At 47.3% G+C, this 17,610-nt stretch overlaps 22 non-coding genes and 14 pseudogenes across 22 annotated transcripts; all 36 read left to right on the top strand.

The window, feature by feature from the left end:
* Positions 1-66: 66 nt before the first annotated feature.
* On the top strand, positions 67-185 carry LOC112700873 (5S ribosomal RNA). The gene has a single exon (XR_003153759.1). It is a non-coding gene; the product is annotated as a 5S ribosomal RNA (ribosomal RNA).
* A 1,123-nt stretch (positions 186-1,308) lies between these two features.
* Positions 1,309-1,423, top strand: LOC112699491 (5S ribosomal RNA; annotated as a pseudogene).
* Positions 1,424-1,877: 454 nt separating this feature from the next.
* Positions 1,878-1,995, top strand: LOC112699080 (5S ribosomal RNA). The gene has a single exon (XR_003152202.1). It is a non-coding gene; the product is annotated as a 5S ribosomal RNA (ribosomal RNA).
* A 184-nt stretch (positions 1,996-2,179) lies between these two features.
* On the top strand, positions 2,180-2,298 carry LOC112698622 (5S ribosomal RNA). Its single transcript, XR_003151768.1, has one exon. It is a non-coding gene; the product is annotated as a 5S ribosomal RNA (ribosomal RNA).
* A 197-nt stretch (positions 2,299-2,495) lies between these two features.
* LOC112699198 (5S ribosomal RNA) lies at positions 2,496-2,613 on the top strand. Its single transcript, XR_003152313.1, has one exon. It is a non-coding gene; the product is annotated as a 5S ribosomal RNA (ribosomal RNA).
* A 186-nt stretch (positions 2,614-2,799) lies between these two features.
* Positions 2,800-2,910, top strand: LOC112699451 (5S ribosomal RNA; annotated as a pseudogene).
* Positions 2,911-3,117: 207 nt separating this feature from the next.
* On the top strand, positions 3,118-3,235 carry LOC112699443 (5S ribosomal RNA; annotated as a pseudogene).
* Positions 3,236-6,369: 3,134 nt separating this feature from the next.
* Positions 6,370-6,488, top strand: LOC112698540 (5S ribosomal RNA). The gene has a single exon (XR_003151691.1). It is a non-coding gene; the product is annotated as a 5S ribosomal RNA (ribosomal RNA).
* Positions 6,489-6,678: 190 nt separating this feature from the next.
* LOC112698856 (5S ribosomal RNA) lies at positions 6,679-6,796 on the top strand. The gene has a single exon (XR_003151989.1). It is a non-coding gene; the product is annotated as a 5S ribosomal RNA (ribosomal RNA).
* A 189-nt stretch (positions 6,797-6,985) lies between these two features.
* On the top strand, positions 6,986-7,089 carry LOC112699548 (5S ribosomal RNA; annotated as a pseudogene).
* A 427-nt stretch (positions 7,090-7,516) lies between these two features.
* LOC112699006 (5S ribosomal RNA) lies at positions 7,517-7,636 on the top strand. The gene has a single exon (XR_003152132.1). It is a non-coding gene; the product is annotated as a 5S ribosomal RNA (ribosomal RNA).
* A 189-nt stretch (positions 7,637-7,825) lies between these two features.
* Positions 7,826-7,942, top strand: LOC112699366 (5S ribosomal RNA). The gene has a single exon (XR_003152441.1). It is a non-coding gene; the product is annotated as a 5S ribosomal RNA (ribosomal RNA).
* Positions 7,943-10,349: 2,407 nt separating this feature from the next.
* LOC112699437 (5S ribosomal RNA) lies at positions 10,350-10,461 on the top strand (annotated as a pseudogene).
* Positions 10,462-10,649: 188 nt separating this feature from the next.
* On the top strand, positions 10,650-10,761 carry LOC112699445 (5S ribosomal RNA; annotated as a pseudogene).
* A 188-nt stretch (positions 10,762-10,949) lies between these two features.
* LOC112698633 (5S ribosomal RNA) lies at positions 10,950-11,068 on the top strand. Its single transcript, XR_003151779.1, has one exon. It is a non-coding gene; the product is annotated as a 5S ribosomal RNA (ribosomal RNA).
* Positions 11,069-11,260: 192 nt separating this feature from the next.
* LOC112699349 (5S ribosomal RNA) lies at positions 11,261-11,372 on the top strand (annotated as a pseudogene).
* Positions 11,373-11,558: 186 nt separating this feature from the next.
* Positions 11,559-11,670, top strand: LOC112699348 (5S ribosomal RNA; annotated as a pseudogene).
* A 190-nt stretch (positions 11,671-11,860) lies between these two features.
* On the top strand, positions 11,861-11,978 carry LOC112698830 (5S ribosomal RNA). Its single transcript, XR_003151965.1, has one exon. It is a non-coding gene; the product is annotated as a 5S ribosomal RNA (ribosomal RNA).
* Positions 11,979-12,164: 186 nt separating this feature from the next.
* LOC112699436 (5S ribosomal RNA) lies at positions 12,165-12,276 on the top strand (annotated as a pseudogene).
* A 186-nt stretch (positions 12,277-12,462) lies between these two features.
* On the top strand, positions 12,463-12,573 carry LOC112699507 (5S ribosomal RNA; annotated as a pseudogene).
* Positions 12,574-12,761: 188 nt separating this feature from the next.
* LOC112698631 (5S ribosomal RNA) lies at positions 12,762-12,880 on the top strand. Its single transcript, XR_003151777.1, has one exon. It is a non-coding gene; the product is annotated as a 5S ribosomal RNA (ribosomal RNA).
* A 188-nt stretch (positions 12,881-13,068) lies between these two features.
* Positions 13,069-13,180, top strand: LOC112699347 (5S ribosomal RNA; annotated as a pseudogene).
* Positions 13,181-13,365: 185 nt separating this feature from the next.
* Positions 13,366-13,484, top strand: LOC112699091 (5S ribosomal RNA). Its single transcript, XR_003152213.1, has one exon. It is a non-coding gene; the product is annotated as a 5S ribosomal RNA (ribosomal RNA).
* Positions 13,485-13,671: 187 nt separating this feature from the next.
* LOC112698656 (5S ribosomal RNA) lies at positions 13,672-13,790 on the top strand. The gene has a single exon (XR_003151801.1). It is a non-coding gene; the product is annotated as a 5S ribosomal RNA (ribosomal RNA).
* Positions 13,791-13,979: 189 nt separating this feature from the next.
* LOC112698879 (5S ribosomal RNA) lies at positions 13,980-14,098 on the top strand. Its single transcript, XR_003152012.1, has one exon. It is a non-coding gene; the product is annotated as a 5S ribosomal RNA (ribosomal RNA).
* A 191-nt stretch (positions 14,099-14,289) lies between these two features.
* On the top strand, positions 14,290-14,394 carry LOC112699542 (5S ribosomal RNA; annotated as a pseudogene).
* A 188-nt stretch (positions 14,395-14,582) lies between these two features.
* On the top strand, positions 14,583-14,701 carry LOC112698553 (5S ribosomal RNA). Its single transcript, XR_003151703.1, has one exon. It is a non-coding gene; the product is annotated as a 5S ribosomal RNA (ribosomal RNA).
* Positions 14,702-14,892: 191 nt separating this feature from the next.
* Positions 14,893-15,011, top strand: LOC112698703 (5S ribosomal RNA). The gene has a single exon (XR_003151846.1). It is a non-coding gene; the product is annotated as a 5S ribosomal RNA (ribosomal RNA).
* A 187-nt stretch (positions 15,012-15,198) lies between these two features.
* Positions 15,199-15,317, top strand: LOC112698675 (5S ribosomal RNA). Its single transcript, XR_003151819.1, has one exon. It is a non-coding gene; the product is annotated as a 5S ribosomal RNA (ribosomal RNA).
* Positions 15,318-15,505: 188 nt separating this feature from the next.
* LOC112699200 (5S ribosomal RNA) lies at positions 15,506-15,623 on the top strand. Its single transcript, XR_003152314.1, has one exon. It is a non-coding gene; the product is annotated as a 5S ribosomal RNA (ribosomal RNA).
* A 189-nt stretch (positions 15,624-15,812) lies between these two features.
* On the top strand, positions 15,813-15,923 carry LOC112699482 (5S ribosomal RNA; annotated as a pseudogene).
* Positions 15,924-16,114: 191 nt separating this feature from the next.
* Positions 16,115-16,232, top strand: LOC112699043 (5S ribosomal RNA). Its single transcript, XR_003152167.1, has one exon. It is a non-coding gene; the product is annotated as a 5S ribosomal RNA (ribosomal RNA).
* Positions 16,233-16,425: 193 nt separating this feature from the next.
* LOC112698550 (5S ribosomal RNA) lies at positions 16,426-16,544 on the top strand. Its single transcript, XR_003151700.1, has one exon. It is a non-coding gene; the product is annotated as a 5S ribosomal RNA (ribosomal RNA).
* A 192-nt stretch (positions 16,545-16,736) lies between these two features.
* On the top strand, positions 16,737-16,852 carry LOC112699336 (5S ribosomal RNA). Its single transcript, XR_003152418.1, has one exon. It is a non-coding gene; the product is annotated as a 5S ribosomal RNA (ribosomal RNA).
* Positions 16,853-17,039: 187 nt separating this feature from the next.
* LOC112699210 (5S ribosomal RNA) lies at positions 17,040-17,156 on the top strand. The gene has a single exon (XR_003152323.1). It is a non-coding gene; the product is annotated as a 5S ribosomal RNA (ribosomal RNA).
* Positions 17,157-17,343: 187 nt separating this feature from the next.
* Positions 17,344-17,454, top strand: LOC112699489 (5S ribosomal RNA; annotated as a pseudogene).
* Positions 17,455-17,610: the final 156 nt, after the last annotated feature.

Raw genomic sequence — 17,610 nt, 5'->3', positions numbered from 1 at the left:
CTTCGCGGATAGTGTTACGCTCTCTCGCGCCGCATGGTTAACAAAATTGTGTGTGCGAACTATAATAGGTGCGATCATACCAGCACTAATGCACCGGATCCCATCAGAACTCCGCAGTTAAGCGTGCTTGGGCGAGAGTAGTACTAGGATGGGTGACCTCCTGGGAAGTCCTCGTGTTGCACCTCTTTTTTTTTTTTTTTTAACGTCGTGCCGACCTTCATTCTTTAAATGACGCTATCCCGAGTAGGACACCTAAGCCTTTTTTTTTTTTTTATTTAACGGTGTGCCGACCTAACATATGCTTCAAAATCCGCATCGGCCGAGGTAGGACCCTAAGGGCAGATTGCCCGCCATATGAGCATCACCTCACCAGGCACCTCACGGACCTACACCGAAGGCTTCGCAGATAGTGTTACTCCTTCGCGCCGCTGTTAACAAAATTGTGTGTGCGAACTATAATGGTGCGATCATACCGCACTAGCACCGGCCTCAGAATCCGCAGTTAGCGTGCTTGGGCGAAGTAGTACTAGATGGGTGACCTCCTGGGAAGTCCTCGTTGCACCTCTTTTTTTTTTTTTTTTTTTTTTACGTCGTGCCGCTTTCATTCTTTAAATGACGCTATCCGAGTAGGACACCTAAGGCGCCGCAATGGCCTCATCCTCGACAGCCTACTACCGCAAGGTCGCGATAGGTTACGTCTCTCGCGCATGGTTAACAAATTGTGTGTGCGAACTATAATAGGTGCGATCAACCACTATGACCGGATCCCTCAGAACTCCGCAGTTAGCCTGCTTGGGCGAGAGTAGTATAGATGGCTGGAAGTCTCGTGTTGCACCTCTTTTTTTTTTTTTTTTTTTTTTAAGTCGTGCGACCTTCATTCTTTAAATGACGCTATCGAGGAACCTAGGGCGAGCCGGCAATGGCTCATCCTCGACAGGCACTACGGTACCCGCAAGGCTGCGGATAGTGTTACCTCTCTCCGCCCATGGTAACAAAATTGGTTGCGAACTATAATAGTGCGATCATACAGCACTATGACGGATCCCATCAGACTCCGAGTAAGCTTGCTTGGGCGAGAGTAGTACTAGGATGGGTGACCTCCTGGGAATCTCGTGTTGCACCTCTTTTTTTTTTTTTTTTAACGTCGTGCCGACTTCATTCTTTAAATGACGCTATCCCGAGTAGACACCTAAGGGCGAGCCGCAATGCCCCATCCTCGACAGGCACCTACGGTACCCGCAAGGCTTCGCGGATAGTGTACGCTCTCTCGCGCGCATGGTTAAGAAAATTGTGTGTGCGAACTATAATAGGTGCGATCATACCAGCACTAATGCACCGGATCCATCAGAACTCCGCAGTTATCGTGCTTGGGCGAGAGTAGTACTAGGATGGGTGCCCTTGGGAAGTCCTCGTGTTGCACCACTTTTTTTTTTTTTTTTTTTAACGTCGTGCCGACTTCATCTTAAATGACGCTATCCCGAGGCACCTAGGCGCGCAATGGCCTCATCCTCGACAGACTACGTACCCGCAAGCTTGCGGATAGTTACGCTCTCTCGCGCCATGGTTAACAAATTGTGTTGCGAACTATAATAGGTGCGATCTACCAGCACTAATGCACCGGATCCATCAGAACTCCGCAGTTAGCGTGCTTGGCGAGAGTAGTACTAGGATGGGTTACCTCTGGAGTCCTCGTTGCATCTTTTTTTTTTTTTTTTTAACGTCGTGCGACTTTTTTTAATGACGCTACGAGTAGACACCTAAGGGCGAGCTGCAATGGCCTCATCCTCGGCAGGCACCTACGGTGACCGCAAGGCTTCGTGGATAGTGTTACGCTCCTCGCGCCGCATGGTTAAGAAAATTGGTGTGCGAACTATAATAGGTGCGATCATACCAGCACTAATGCACCAGATCCCATCAGAACTCCGCAGTTAAGCGTGTTTGGGCGAGAGTAGTACTAGGATGGTGACCTCCTGGGAAGTCCTCGTGTTGCACCTATTTTTTTTTTTAACGTCGTGCCGACCTTCATTCTTTAAATGATGCTATCTCGAGTAGGACACCTAAGGGCGAGCCGCAATGGCCTCATCCTCGACAGGCACCTACGGTACCCGCAAGGCTTCGCAGATAGTGTTACACTCTCTCACGCCGCATGGTTAACAAAATTGTGTGTGCGAACTATAATAGGTGCGATCATACCAGCACTAATGCACCGGATCCCATCAGAACTCCGCAGTTAAGCGTGCTTGGGCGAGAGTAGTACTAGGATGGCTGACCTCCTGGGAAGTCCTCGTGTTGCACCTCTTTTTTTTTTTTTTTTTTTTTTTTTAACGTCGTGCCGACCTTCATTCTTTAAATGACGCTATCCCGAGTAGGACACCTAAGGGCGAGCCGCAATGGCCTCATCCTCGACAGGCACCTACGGTACCCGCAAGGCTTCGCGAATAGTGTTACGCTCTCTCGCGCCGCATGGTTAACAAATTGTGTGTGCGAACTATAATAGGTCCGATCATACCAGCACTAATGCACCGGATCCCATCAGAACTCCGCAGTTAAGCGTGCTTGGGCGAGAATAGTACTAGACGGGTGACCTCTTGGGAAGTCCTCGTGTTGCACCACTTTTTTTTTTTTTTAACGTTGTGCCGACCTTCATTCTTTAAATGACGCTATCACGAGTAGGACACCTAAGGGCGAGCCGCAATGGCCTCATCCTCGACAGACACCTACGGTACCCGCAAGGCTTCGCAGATAGTCTTACCTCTCTCGCGCCGCATGGTTAACAAAATTGTGTGTGCGAACTATAATAGGTGCGATCATACCAGCACTAATGCACCGGATCCCATCAGAACTCCGCAGTTAGCGTGCTTGGGCGAGAGTAGTACTAGGATGGGCTGGGAAGTCCTCGTGTTGCACCTCTTTTTTTTTTTTTTTTTTTTTTTTTTTTTTTTTTAACGTCGTGCCGACCTTCATTCTTTAAATGACGCTATCCCGAGTAGGACACCTAAGGGCGAGCCGCAATGGCCTCATCCTCGACAGGCACCTACGGTACCCGCAAGGCTTCGCGGATAGTGTTACGCTCTCTCGCGCCGCATGGTTAACAAAGTTGTGTGTGCGAACTATAATAGGTGTGATCATAACAGCACTAATGCACCGGATCCATAAGAACTCCGCAGTTAAGCGTGCTTGGGCGAGAGTAGTACTAGGATGGGTGACCTCCTGGGAAGTCCTCGTGTTGCAGAGGGGCATTTTCTTAGCATCTCTCTGTATCTCTCCCAAGCATCATAAAGGGATTCATTATCTCCTTGTTTGAAGCCTTGGATGCTTAGCCTTAGCTGTGTCATCCGTTTTGGAGGGAAATAGTGATTCAGGAATTTTTCTGACAGCTGTTTCCATGTTTTTATGCTGTTCTTAGGCTGGTTATTTAACCACCTCTTAGCTTGATCTTTCACAGCAAATGGAAACAGTAGTAATCTGTAGACATCCTGATCCACTTCCTTATCATGTACTGTATCAGCAATTTGCAGAAATTGTGCCAGAAACTCTGTAGGTTCTTCATGTGGAAGACCAGAATACTGGCAGTTTTGCTGCACCATGATAATGGGCTGAGGATTCAGCTCAAAGCTACTAACTCCAATGGAGGGTATACAGATACTACTCCCATATGAAGCAGTAGTGGGGTTGGCATATGACCCCAAAGTCCTCTTGGACTGTTCATTCATAGGTGCTTCCGTGTTGGACCAAAAGAAAGGGTATATATGTTGATATTATTTATTTTATAAAAATTAATTTTTTTTTAAATAAAATAAAAACGAAATAAATAAAAGAAAGTGGAAATATTGTGAAATTGAAAATTGAATTTTATAAAAGATTTTCGAAAAAAATTTGTTCAAAATTAGTTAGAAAAATAAAAATTTTTGAATTTTGAATTTTATGATAAAAGAGAAAAACACACAAAAGACACAAGACTTAAAATTTTTAGATCTAATGCTCCTTAATTTTCGAAAATTTTTGGAGGGAAAACACCAAGGAACACCAAACTTAAAAATTTTAAGATCAAGACACAAGAAAAACTCAAGAACACTTTGAAGATTCACAAGAACACCAAGAACACAAGGAAGAACACCAAACTTAAAATTTTTAGAAAACTTTAATAAAATTTTTGAAAATTATAAAAAGATTAACAATAAAACACCAAACTTAGAGTTTGGCACAAGATTAAATCAAGAAAAATTATTTTTGAAAAAGATTTTCAAAAGTATTGGTGCTCCCTAATCAAGAATATGACCCTTCTATTCTAGCCAAATGGGAATAAATATGACACTTGATGCAGATATTCCAATTAGTGCTTTAAAAGGAACACAAGTGAAACAAGAAAAGACACAAAGCAAGAAAGACTCAAGATCAAACAAGAAAAATAAGCAAGAACAACTTGAAGATTAATGAAGAACAAAAATCACAAGTCAAAAATTTTAAAGAAAAATATGAGACATGCAATTGACACCAAACTTAGAACAAGACACTAAAACTCACGAAAATTAACACTTAATTAAGAAAAATAATATTTTTGAAAAGAAACTATCCTATCAATATTGATTTAATGACTCTATAACAATAAAAATAAAATAAATTATTCCTAATCTAAGAAATAAAATAAGCCTTCAATTGTCCAAACTCAATAATCCCCGGCAACGGCGCCAAAAACTTGGTGGACGAAATTGTGATCTTTAATTAATGGCTCCTTGGCATGTGCCAAGGAGAACTAATTTAACTAACTGATTACTTGCACAATTCCGTTCAACTACCAGCAAGTGTACTGGGTCGTCCAAGTAATACCTTACGTGAGTAAGGGTCGAATCCACAGAGATTATTGGTTTGAAGCAATCAATATTTATTTTATTGATCTTAGTCAGGATGTCAATAGGATTGTTTTGGATTAAAAGTGAAATCACTGGATTTGATTATAAAAATAAAAGAGGGAACAATGTTACTTTGATTTGCAGTGCTGGGGAATATGTTGGAGTTTTGGAGATGCTTTGTCCTCTGACTTCAACTCTTCCTTGAAATCCTCTTCTCACACGCAGGTTCCTTCCATGGCAAGCTCTATGTAGGGTGTCACCGTTGTCAGTGGTTACTTCCCATCCTCACAGTGAAAACTATGCTCACGCACTCTGTCACAGTACGGCTAATCACCGGTTGGTTCCCGCTCCTACTGGAATAGAATCACTCTTTTGCGTCTGTCACTAACGCCCAGCAGGTTAAAGTCTGAAGCACGTCACAGTCATTCAATCCCGGAATCCTACTCGGAATACCACAGACAAGGTTTAGACTTTCCGGATTCTCATGAATGCCGCCATCAATCCGGCTTATACCACGAAGATTCTGTTGGGGAATCTAAGAGATATTCATTCAATCTGATGTAGAACGGAGGTGGTTGTCAGGCACACGTTCATGGATTGAGGAAGGTGATGAGTGTCACGGATCATCACCTTCTTCACAGTTAAGCGCGAAAAAACATCTTAGATGGGAACAAGCGTGTTTGAATGGAAAACAAAGGAATTGTATTAAATCATCGAGACGCTGCAGAGCTCCTCACCCCCAACAATGGGGTTTAGAGACTCATGCCGTCAAAGAGTATGTAATTCAGATCTGAAAATGTCATGAGGTACAAGATAATTCTCTAAAAGTTGTTTAAATAGTAAACTAGTAACCTAGGTTTACAAATATGAGTAAACTAAGATAATTGGTGCAGAAATCCACTTCTGGGGCCCACTTGGTGTGTGCTGGGGCTGAGACTAAAGCTTTCCACGTGTAAAGACCTTTCTTGGCGTCAAACTCCAGGTTATGAACGTGTTTTGGGCGTTCAACTCCGGATCATGACGTTTTTCTGGCGTTTAACTCCAGACAGCAACATGTACTTGGCGTTCAACACCAAGTTACGTCGTCTATCTTCGCGCAAAGTATCGACTATTATATATTGCTGGAAAGCCCTGGATGTCTACTTTCCAACGCCGTTGAGAGCGCGCCAATTGGACTCCTGTAGCTCCAGAAAATCCATTTCGAGTGCAGGGAGGTCAGGATCCAACAGCATCAGCAGTCCTTTTTCAGCCTAAGTCAGATTTTTGCTCAGCTTGCTCAATTTCAGTCAGAAAATACCTGAAATCACAGAAAAATACACACACTCATAGTAAAGTCCAGAAATATGATTTCTGCCTAAAAACTAATAATATTTAACTAAAAACTAACTGAAACATGCTAAAATCTACATGAAATTACCCCCAAAAAGCGTACAAAATATCCGCTCATCACAAGGCTTCGCAGATAGTGTTACGCTCTCTCGCGCCGCATGGTTAACAAATTGTGTGTGCAAACTATAATAGGTGTGATCATACCAGCACTAATGCACCGGATCCCATCAGAACTCCGCAGTTAAGCGTGCTTGGGCGAGAGTAGTACTAGGATGGGTGACCTCCTGGGAAGTCCTCGTGTTGCACCTCTTTTTTTTTTTTTTTTTTAACGTCGTGCCGACCTTCATTCTTTAAATGACGCTATCCCGAGTAGGACACCTAAGGGCGAGCCGCAATGGCCTCATCCTCGACAGGCACCTACGGTACCCGCAAGGCTTCGCAGATAGTGTTACGCTCTCTCACGCCGCATGGTTAACAAATTGTGTGTGCGAACTATAATAGGTGCGATCATACCAGCACTAATGCACCGGATCCATCAGAACTCCGCAGTTAAGCGTGCTTGGGCGAGAGTAGTACTAGGATGGGTGACCTCCTGGGAAGTCCTCGTGTTGCACCTCTTTTTTTTTTTTTTTTAACGTCGTGCCGACCTTCATTCTTTAAATGACGCTATCCCGAGTAGGACACCTAAGGGCGAGCCGCAATGGCCTCATCCTCGACAGGCACCTACGGTACCCCGCAAGGCTTCGCAGATAGTGTTACGCTCTCTCGCGCCCATGGTTAACAAAATTGTGTGTGCGAACTATAATAGGTGCGATCATACCAGCACTAATGCACCGGATCCCATAGAACTCCGCAGTTAAGCGTGCTTGGGCGAGAGTAGTACTAGATGGGTGACCTTCTGTTGCATCTTTTTTTTTTTTTTTAACGTCGTGCGACTTCATTCTTTAAATGAGCTATCCCGAGTAGGAACCTAAGGGCGAGCCGCAATGGCCTCATCCTCGACAGACTACGTACGCAAGTTGCGATAGGTTAGCCTCTCCCCGCATGTTAACAAATTGTTGTGCGAACAAATAGGTGCGATATACAGCACTAATGCATCGGATCCATCAGAATCCCAGTAAGCGGCTTGGCGAAGTATACTAGGATGGGTGGGAAGTTCTCATAACGTCGTGCCGACCTTCATTCTTTAAATGATGCTATCCCGAGTAGGACACCTAAGGGCGAGCCGCAATGGCCTCATCCTCGACAGGCACCTACGGTACCCGCAAGGCTTCGCGGATAGGGTTACGCTCTCTCCGCGCCTGCATGGTTAACAAAATGTGGTGTGCGAACATAATAGGTGCGATCATAACAGCACTAATGCATCTGGATCCCATCAGAACTCCACAGTTAAGCGTGCTTGGGCGAGAGTAGTACTAGGATGGGTGACCTCCTGGGAAGTTCTCGTGTTGCACCTCTTTCTTTTTTTTTTTTTTTTTTTAATCGTCGTGCCGGCCTTCATTCTTTAAATGATGCTATCCCGAGTAGGACACCTAAGGGCGAGCCGCAATGGCCTCATCCTCGACAGGCACTACGGTACCCCGCAAGGCTTCGCGGATAGTGTTACGCTCTCGCGCGCATGGTACAAAATGTGTGTGCAACTATATAGGTGCGATATTACCAGCACTAATGCACTGGATCCCATCAGAACTCCGCAATTAAGCGTGCTTGGGCGAGAGTAGTACTAGGATGGGTGACCTCCTGGGAAGTCCTCGTTGCATTTTCCCTTTTTTTTTTTTTTTTAACGTCGTGCCGACCTTCATTCTTTAAATGACGCTATCCCGAGTAGGACACCTAAGGGCGAGCCGCAATGGCCTCATCCCTGACAGGCACTACGTACCGCAAGGCTTCGCGATAGTGTTACGCTTCTCGCGCCGCATGGTTAACAAAATTGTGTGTGCGAAACTATAATAGGTGCGATCATACCAGCACTAATGCACCGGATCCATCAGAACTCCGCAGTTAAGTCGTGTTTGGCGAGAGTAGTATAGGATGGTGACCTCCTGGAAGTCATCGTATTGCACCCTTTTTTATTTTTTTTTACGTCGTGCCGACCTTCATCTTTAAATGACGCTATCGCGAGTAGGACACTAAGGGCGAGCCGCAATGGCCTCATCCTCGACAGGCACCTACGGTATCCTCGAAGGCTTCGCAGATAGTGTTACGCTCTCTCGCGCCGCATGGTTAACAAAATTTGTGTGCGAACTATAATAGGTGCATCATACCAGCACTAATGCACCGGGATCTCATCCAGAATCTCCGCAGTTAAGCGTGCTTGGCGAGAGTAGTATAGGATGGGTGACCTCCTGGAAGTCATCGTTTGCACACTCTTTTTTTTTTTTTTTTTAACTCGTGCCGACCTTCATTTCTTAAAATGACGCTATCCCGAGTAGGACACCTAAGGGCGAGCCGCATGGCCTCATCCTCGACAGCACTACGGTACCCGCAAGGCTTCGGATAGTGTTACGCTCTCCGTCAGCCGATGGTTAACAATTGTGTGTGCGAACTATAATAGGTGCGATCATACAGCACTAATGCACCGGATCCATCAGAACTCCTCAGTTAACGTGCTTGGGCGGAGTATACTAGGATGGTGACCTCCTGGGAAGTCCTCGTGTTGCAACCTCTTTTTTTTTTTTTTTTTTTTTTTTTTTTTTTTTTTTTTTTAACGCGTCCGACCTTCATTCTAAATGAGTATCCCGATGGACACCAAGGGCGAGCCGCAATGCTCATCCTCACAGCACCTACGGTCCCCAAGCTTCCGATAGGTTACTCTCTGCGAAGGTTAAAAAATTGTGTGTGCGAACTATAATAGTGCGATCATACAACTATGCACCGGATCCATCAGAATCCGCATTAAGCGTGCTTGGGCGAGATGTACTAGATGGGTGGGAAGTCCTGTGTTCACTCTTTTTTTTTTTTTTTAACGTCGTGCCGACCTATTCTTTAAATGACGCTATCCGAGTAGGACACCTAGGGAGCCCGATGCTCATCCTCGCAGGCACTACGGTCGCAAGGCTCGCAGATATGTTTACCCTCTCGCGCCGCAGTTAACAAAATGTGTTGCGAACTATAATGTGCGATCATACTAACAACTAATCCGGATTCCCACATAATCCGCAGTTAGCGTGCTTGGCGAGAGATATAGATGGTGGGATGAAGTCTCGTTTGCACTCTTTTTTTTTTAACTGTCGTGCCGCTCATTCTTTAAAGCGCTATCCGAGTAGAACCTAAGGGGACCGCAATGGCTCATCTCACAGCACTACGGTACCGCAAGGCTCGCGATAGTGTTACGCTTCTCGCATGGTTAAACAAAATGTGTGTGCGAATATAAAGGTGCGAATATAAACAGCATAAGCCGATAACTAAATCCCAGTTAAGCGTGCTTGGGCGAGAGTAGTCTAGTGGCTGGGAAGTCTGTTTGCAGTTTTTTTTTTTTTTTTTAACGTGTGATTCATTTTATGAGCTATCCTCGAGTAGACACCTAAGGCGGCCGCAATTTTTATCCTGACAGACATTCGTACTCGCAGCTGAGATAGTGTTACGCTCTCTCGGCCCTGGTTACAAATTGTGTTGCGACTATAATAGGTGCGATCATACCACATTATGCCGATCCCAAGAACTCTCAGTTAAGCGGCGGGCGAGTAGTAAGGATGGGTCTTTGGAATCTCGTGTTCACTCTTTTTTTTTTTTTTTAACGTGTGCCGCTTCATTCTTTAATTGAGCATCGAGTAGGAACCTAAGAGCGCAATGGCCTCTCCTGCAGGACTTGGTACCAAGGCTTGCAGAAGTGTTACGCTTCGAGTCGCATGGTTAACAAATTGTGGCGAACTATATAGGTCGATATACAGCACTATGCAACGATCCATCAGAATCGCAGTTAGCTGTTGGGCGAGAGTAGTACTAGGATGGGTGACCTCCTGGGAAGTCCTCGTGTTCCACCTCTTTTTTTTTTTTTAACGTCGTGCCGACCTTCATTCTTTAAATGACGCTATCCCGAGTAGGACACCTAAGGGCGAGCCGCAATGGCCTCATCCTCGACAGGCACCTATGGTACCCGCAAGGCTTCGCAGATAGTGTTACGCTCTCTCGCGCCGCATGGTTAACAAAATTGTGTGTGCGAACTATAATAGGTGCGATCATACCAGCACTAATGCACCGGATCCCATCAGAACTCCGCAGTTAAGCGTGCTTGGGCGAGAGTAGTACTAGGATGGGCTGGGATGTCCTCGTGTTGCAGCTCTTTTTTTTTTTTTTTAACGTCGTGCCGACCTTCATTCTTTAAATGACGCTATCCCGAGTAGGACACCTAAGGGCGAGCCGCAATGGCCTCATCCTCGACAGACACCTACGGTACCCGCAAGGCTTCGCGGATAGTGTTACGCTCTCTCGCGCCACATGGTTAACAAAATTGTGTGTGCGAACTATAATAGGTGCGATCATACCAGCACTAATGCACCGGATCCCATCAGAACTCCGCAGTTAAGCGTGCTTGGGCGAGAGTAGTACTAGGATGGGCTGGGACGTCCTCGTGTTGCAGCTCTTTTTTTTTTTTTTTAACGTCGTGCCGACCTTCATTCTTTAAATGACGCTATCCCGAGTAGGACACCTAAGGGCGAGCCGCAATGGCCTCATCCTCGACAGGCACGTACGGTACCCGCAAGGCTTCGCAGATAGTGTTACGCTCTCTCGCGCCGCATGGTTAACAAAATTGTGTGTGCGAACTATAATAGGTGCGATCATACTAGCACTACTGCACCGGATCCCATCAGAACTCCGCAGTTAAGCGTGCTTGGGCGAGAGTAGTACTAGGATGGGTGACCTCCTGGGAAGTCCTCGTGTTGCACCTCTTTTTTTTTTTTTTTTTTTAACGTCGTGCCGACCTTCATTCTTTAAATGACGCTATCCCGAGTAGGACACCTAAGGGCGAGCCGCAATGGCCTCATCCTCGACAGGCACCTACGGTACCCGCAAGGCTTCGCAGATAGTGTTACGCTCTCTCGCGCCGCATGGTTAACAAAATTGTGTGTGCGAACTATAAAAGGTGCGATCATACCAGCACTAATGCACCGGATCCCATCAGAACTCCGCAGTTAAGCGTGCTTGGGCGAGAGTAGTACTAGGATGGGCTGGGAAGTCCTCGTGTTGCAGCTCTTTTTTTTTTTTTAACGTCGTGCCGACCTTCATTCTTTAAATGACGCTATCCCGAGTAGAACACCTAAGGGCGAGCCGCAATGGCCTCATCCTCGACAGACACCTACGGTACCCGCAAGGCTTCGCGGATAGTGTTACGCTCTCTCGCGCCACATGGTTAACAAAATTGTGTGTGCGAACTATAATAGGTGCGATCATACCAGCACTAATGCACCGGATCCCATCAGAACTCCGCAGTTAAGCGTGCTTGGGCGAGAGTAGTACTAGGATGGGCTGGGAAGTCCTCGTGTTGCAGCTCTTTTTTTTTTTTTTTTTAACGTCGTGCCGACCTTCATTCTTTAAATGACGCTATCCCGAGTAGGACACCTAAGGGCGAGCCGCAATGGCCTCATCCTCGACAGGCACGTACATTACCCGCAAGGCTTCGCAGATAGTGTTACGCTCTCTCGCGCCGCATGGTTAACAAAATTGTGTGTGCGAACTATAATAGGTGCGATCATACTAGCACTACTGCACCGGATCCCATCAGAACTCCGCAGTTAAGCGTGCTTGGGCGAGAGTAGTACTAGGATGGGTGACCTCCTGGGAGGTCTCGTGTTGCACCTCTTTTTTTTTTTTTAACGTCGTGCCGACCTTCATTCTTTAAATGACGCTATCCCGAGTAGGACACCTAAGGGCGAGCCGCAATGGCCTCATCCTCGACAGGCACCTATGGTACCCGCAAGGCTTCGCAGATAGTGTTACGCTCTCTCGCGCCGCATGGTTAACAAAATTGTGTGTGCGAACTATAATAGGTGCGATCATACCAGCACTAATGCACCGGATCCCATCAGAACTCCGCAGTTAAGCGTGCTTGGGCGAGAGTAGTACTAGGATGGGCTGGGATGTCCTCGTGTTGCAGCTCTTTTTTTTTTTTTTTAACGTCGTGCCGACCTTCATTCTTTAAATGACGCTATCCCGAGTAGGACACCTAAGGGCGAGCCGCAATGGCCTCATCCTCGACAGACCTACGGTACCCGCAAGGCTTCGCGGATAGTGTTACGCTCTCTCGCGCCACATGGTTAACAAAATTGTGTGTGCGAACTATAATAGGTGCGATCATACCAGCACTAATGCACCGGATCCATCAGAACTCCGCAGTTAAGCGTGCTTGGGCGAGAGTAGTACTAGGATGGGCTGGGACGTCCTCGTGTTGCAGCTCTTTTTTTTTTTTTTTTAACGTCGTGCCGACCTTCATTCTTTAAATGACGCTATCCCGAGTAGGACACCTAGGGCGAGCCGCAATGGCCTCATCCTCGACAGGCACGTACGGTACCCGCAAGGCTTCGCAGATAGTGTTACGCTCTCTCGCGCCGCATGGTTAACAAAATTGTGTGTGCGAACTATAATAGGTGCGATCATACTAGCACTACTGCACCGGATCCCATCAGAACTCCGCAGTTAAGCGTGCTTGGGCGAGAGTAGTACTAGGATGGGTGACCTCCTGGGAAGTCCTCGTGTTGCACCTCTTTTTTTTTTTTTTTTAACGTCGTGCCGACCTTCATTCTTTAAATGACGCTATCCCGAGTAGGACACCTAAGGGCGAGCCGCAATGGCCTCATCCTCGACAGGCACCTACGGTACCCGCAAGGCTTCGCAGATAGTGTTACGCTCTCTCGCGCCGCATGGTTAACAAATTGTGTGTGCGAACTATAATAGGTGCGATCATACCAGCACTAATGCACCGGATCCCATCAGAACTCCGCAGTTAAGCGTGCTTGGGCGAGAGTAGTACTAGGATGGGCTGGGAAGTCCTCGTGTTGCAGCTCTTTTTTTTTTTTTTTAACGTCGAGCCGACCTTCATTCTTTAAATGACGCTATCCCGAGTAGGACATCTAAGGGCGAGCCGCAAGGCCTCATCCTCGACAGGCACCTACGGTACCCGCAAGGCTTCCCGGATAGTGTTACGCTCTCTCGCGCCGCATGGTTAACAAAGTTGTGTGTGCGAACTATAATAGGTGATCATAACAGCACTAATGCACCGGATCCCATCAGAACTCCGAAGTTAAGCGTGCTTGGGCGAGAGTAGTACTAGGATGGGTGACCTCCTGAGAAGTCCTCGTGTTGCACCTCTTTTTTTTTTTTTTTAACGTCGTGCCGACCTTCATTCTTTAAATGACGCTATCCGAGTAGGACACCTAAGGGCGAGCCGCAATGGCCTCATCCTCGACAGGCACCTACGGTACCCGCAAGGCTTCGCGGATAGTGTTACGCTCTCTCGCGCCGCATGGTTAACAAAATTGTGTGTGCGAACTATAATAGGTGCGATCATACCAGCACTAATGCACCGGATCCCATCAGAACTCCGCAGTTAAGCGTGCTTGGGCGAGAATAGTACTAGGATGGGTGACCTCTTGGGAAGTCCTCGTGTTGCACCACTTTTTTTTTTTTTTTTTAACGTCGTGCCGACCTTCATTCTTTAAATGACGCTATCACGAGTAGGACACCTAAGGGCGAGCCGCAATGGCCTCATCCTCGACAGACACCTACGGTACCCGCAAGGCTTCGCAGATAGTGTTACGCTCTCTCGCGCCGCATGGTTAACAAAATGTGTGTGCGAACTATAATAGGTGCGATCATACCAGCACTAATGCATCGGATCCCATCAGAACTCCGCAGTTAAGCGTGCTTGGGCGAGAGTAGTACTAGGATGGGTGACCTCCTGGGAAGTCCTCGTGCTGCACCCTTTTTTTTTTTTTTTTTTTTAACGTCGTGCCGACCTTCATTCTTTAAATGACGCTATCCGAGTAGGACACCTAAGGGCGAGCCGCAATGGCCTCATCCTCGACAGGCACGTACGGTACCCGCAAGGCTTCGCAGATAGTGTTACGCTCTCTCGCGCCGCATGGTTAACAAAATTGTGTGTGCGAACTATAATAGGTGCGATCATACTAGCACTAATGCACCGGATCCCATCAGAACTCTGCAGTTAAGCGTGCTTGGGCGATGGGTGACCTCCTGGGAAGTCCTCGTGTTGCACCTCTTTTTTTTTTTTTTAAACGTCGTGCCGACCTTCATTCTTTAAATGACGCTATCCCGAGTAGGACACCTAAGGGCGAGCCGCAATGGCCTCATCCTCGACAGGCACCTACGGTACCCGCAAGGCTTCGCGGATAGTGTTACGCTCTCTCGCGCCACATGGTTAACAAAATTGTGTGTGCGAACTATAATAGGTGCGATCATACCAGCACTAATGCACCGGATCCCATCAGAACTCTGCAGTTAAGCGTGCTTGGGCGAGAGTAGTACTAGGATGGGTGACCTCCTGGGAAGTCCTCGTGTTGCACCTCTTTTTTTTTTTTTTTTTTAACGTCGTGCCGACCTTCATTCTTTAAATGACGCTATCCCGAGTAGGACACCTAAGGGCGAGCCGCAATGGCCTCATCCTCGACAGGCACCTACGGTACCCGCAAGGCTTCGCGGATAGTGTTACGCTCTCTCGCGCCACATGGTTAACAAAATTGTGTGTGCGAACTATAATAGGTGCGATCATACCAGCACTAATGCACCGGATCCCATCAGAACTCTGCAGTTAAGCGTGCTTGGGCGAGAGTAGTACTAGGATGGGTGACCTCCTGGGAAGTCCTCGTGTTGCACTCTTTTTTTTTTTTTTTTAACGTCGTGCCGACCTTCATTCTTTAAATGACGCTATCCCGAGTAGGACACCTAAGGGCGAGCCGCAATGGCCTCATCCTCGACAGGCACCTACGGTACCCGCAAGGCTTCCGGATAGTGTTACGCTCTCTCGCGCCGCATGGTTAACAAAGTTGTGTGTGCGAACTATAATAGGTGCGATCATAACAGCACTAATGCACCGGATCCCATCAGAACTCCGCAGTTAAGCGTGCTTGGGCGAGAGTAGTACTAGGATGGGTGACCTCCTGGGAAGTCCTCGTGTTGCACCTCTTTTTTTTTTTTTTTTTTAACGTCGTGCCGACCTTCATTCTTTAAATGACGCTATCCCGAGTAGGACACCTAAGGGCGAGCCGCAATGGCCTCATCCTCGACAGGCACCTACGGTACCCGCAGGCTTCCCGGATAGTGTTACGCTCTCTCGCGCCATGGTTAACAAAATTGTGTGTGCGAACTATAATAGGTGCGATCATACCAGCACTAATGCACCGGATCCATCAGAACTCCGCAGTTAAGCGTGTTTGGGCGAGAATAGTACTAGGATGGATGTCCTCCTGGGAAGTCCTCGTGTTGCACCTCTTTTTTTTTTTTTTTTTTAACGTCGTGCCGACCTTCATTCTTTAAATGACGCTATCCGAGTAGGACACCTAAGGGCGAGCCGCAATGGCCTCATCCTCGACAGACACCTACGGTACCCGCAAGGCTTCGCGGATAGTGTTACGCTCTCTCGCGCCACATGGTTACAAAATTGTGTGTGCGAACTATAATAGGTGCGATCATACAGCACTAATGCACCGGATCCCATCAGAACTCCGCAGTTAAGCGTGCTTGGGCGAGAGTAGTACTAGGATGGGCTGGGAAGCCTTCGTGTTGCACCTCTTTTTTTTTTTTTTTTTTAACGTCGTGCCGACCTTCATTCTTTAAATGACGCTATCCCGAGTAGGACACCTAAGGGCGAGCCGCAATGGCCTCATCCTCGACAGGCACCTACGGTACCCGCAAGGCTTCGCGGATAGTGTTACGCTCTCTCGCGCCGCATGGTTAACAAAATTGTGTGTGCGAACTATAATAGGTGCGATCATAACAGCACTAATGCACGGATCCCATCAGAACTCCGCAGTTAAGCGTGCTTGGGCGAGAGTAGTACTAGGATGGGTGACCTCCTGGGAAGTCCTCGTGTTGCACCTCTTTCTTTTTTTTTTTTTTTTAATCGTCGTGCCGACCTTCATTCTTTAAATGATGCTATCCCGAGTAGGACACCTAAGGGCGAGCCGCAATGGCCTCATCCTCGACAGGCACCTACGGTACCCGCAAGGCTTCGCGGATAGTGTTACGCTCTCTCGCGCTGCAATGGTTAACAAATGTGTGTGCGAACTATAATAGGTGCGATCATACCAGCACTAATGCACTGGATCCCATCAGAACTCCGCAGTTAAGCGTGCTTGGGCGAGAGTAGTACTAGGATGGGTGACCTCCTGGGAAGTCCTCGTGTTGCACCTCTTTTTTTTTTTTTTTTTTTTTTAACGTCGTGCCGACCTTCATTCTTTAAAGACGTATCCCGAGTAGGACACCTAAGGGCGAGCCGCAATGGCCTCATCCTCGACAGGCACCTACGGTACCCGCAAGGCTTCGCGGATAGTGTTACGCTCTCTCGCGCCGCATGGTTAACAAATTGTGTGTGCGAACTATAATAGGTGCGATCATACCAGCATAATGCACCGGATCCCATCAGAACTCCGCAGTTAAGCGTGCTTGGGCGAGAGTAGTACTAGGATGGTGACCTCCTGGAAGTCCTCGTATTGCACCTTTTTTATTTTTTTTTTTTAACGTCGTGCCGACCTTCATTCTTTAAATGACGCTATCCCGAGTAGGACACCTAAGGGCGAGCCGCAATGGCCTCATCCTCGACAGGCACCTACGGTACCGCAAGGCTTCGCGGATAGTGTTACGCTCTCTCGCGCCGCATGGTTAAAAATTGTGTGTGCGAACTATAATAGGTGCGATCATACAGCACTAATGCACCGGATCCCATCAGAACTCCGCAGTTAAGCGTGCTTGGGCGAGAATAGTACTAGGATGGATGTCCTCCTGGGAAGTCTCGTGTTGCACCTCTTTTTTTTTTTTTTTTAACGTCGTGCCGACCTTCATTCTTTAAATGACGCTATCCCGAGTAGGACACCTAAGGCGAGCCGCAATGGCCTCATCCTCGACAGACACCTACGGTACCCGCAAGGCTTCGCGGATAGTGTTACGCTCTCTCGCGCCACATGGTTAACAAAATTGTGTGTGCGAACTATATAGGTGCGATCATACCAGCACTAATGCACCGGATCCCATCAGACTCCGCAGTTAAGCGTGCTTGGGCGAGAGTAGTACTAGGATGGGCTGGGAAGCCTCGTGTTTGCACCTCTTTTTTTTTTTTTTTTAACGTCGTGCCGACCTTCATTCTTTAAATGATGCTATCCCGAGTAGGACACCTAAGGGCGAGCCGCAATGGCCTCATCCTCGACAGGCACCTACGGTACCCGCAAGGCTTCGCGGATAGTGTTACGCTCTCTCGCCGCAT

This window comes from Arachis hypogaea, chromosome 6 (genome assembly GCF_003086295.3).
Source record: "Arachis hypogaea cultivar Tifrunner chromosome 6, arahy.Tifrunner.gnm2.J5K5, whole genome shotgun sequence".
NCBI lineage: Eukaryota > Viridiplantae > Streptophyta > Magnoliopsida > Fabales > Fabaceae > Arachis > Arachis hypogaea.
Note: the sequence above shows the minus strand (reverse complement) of the source record. Positions and strands in the feature narration are given on the sequence as shown.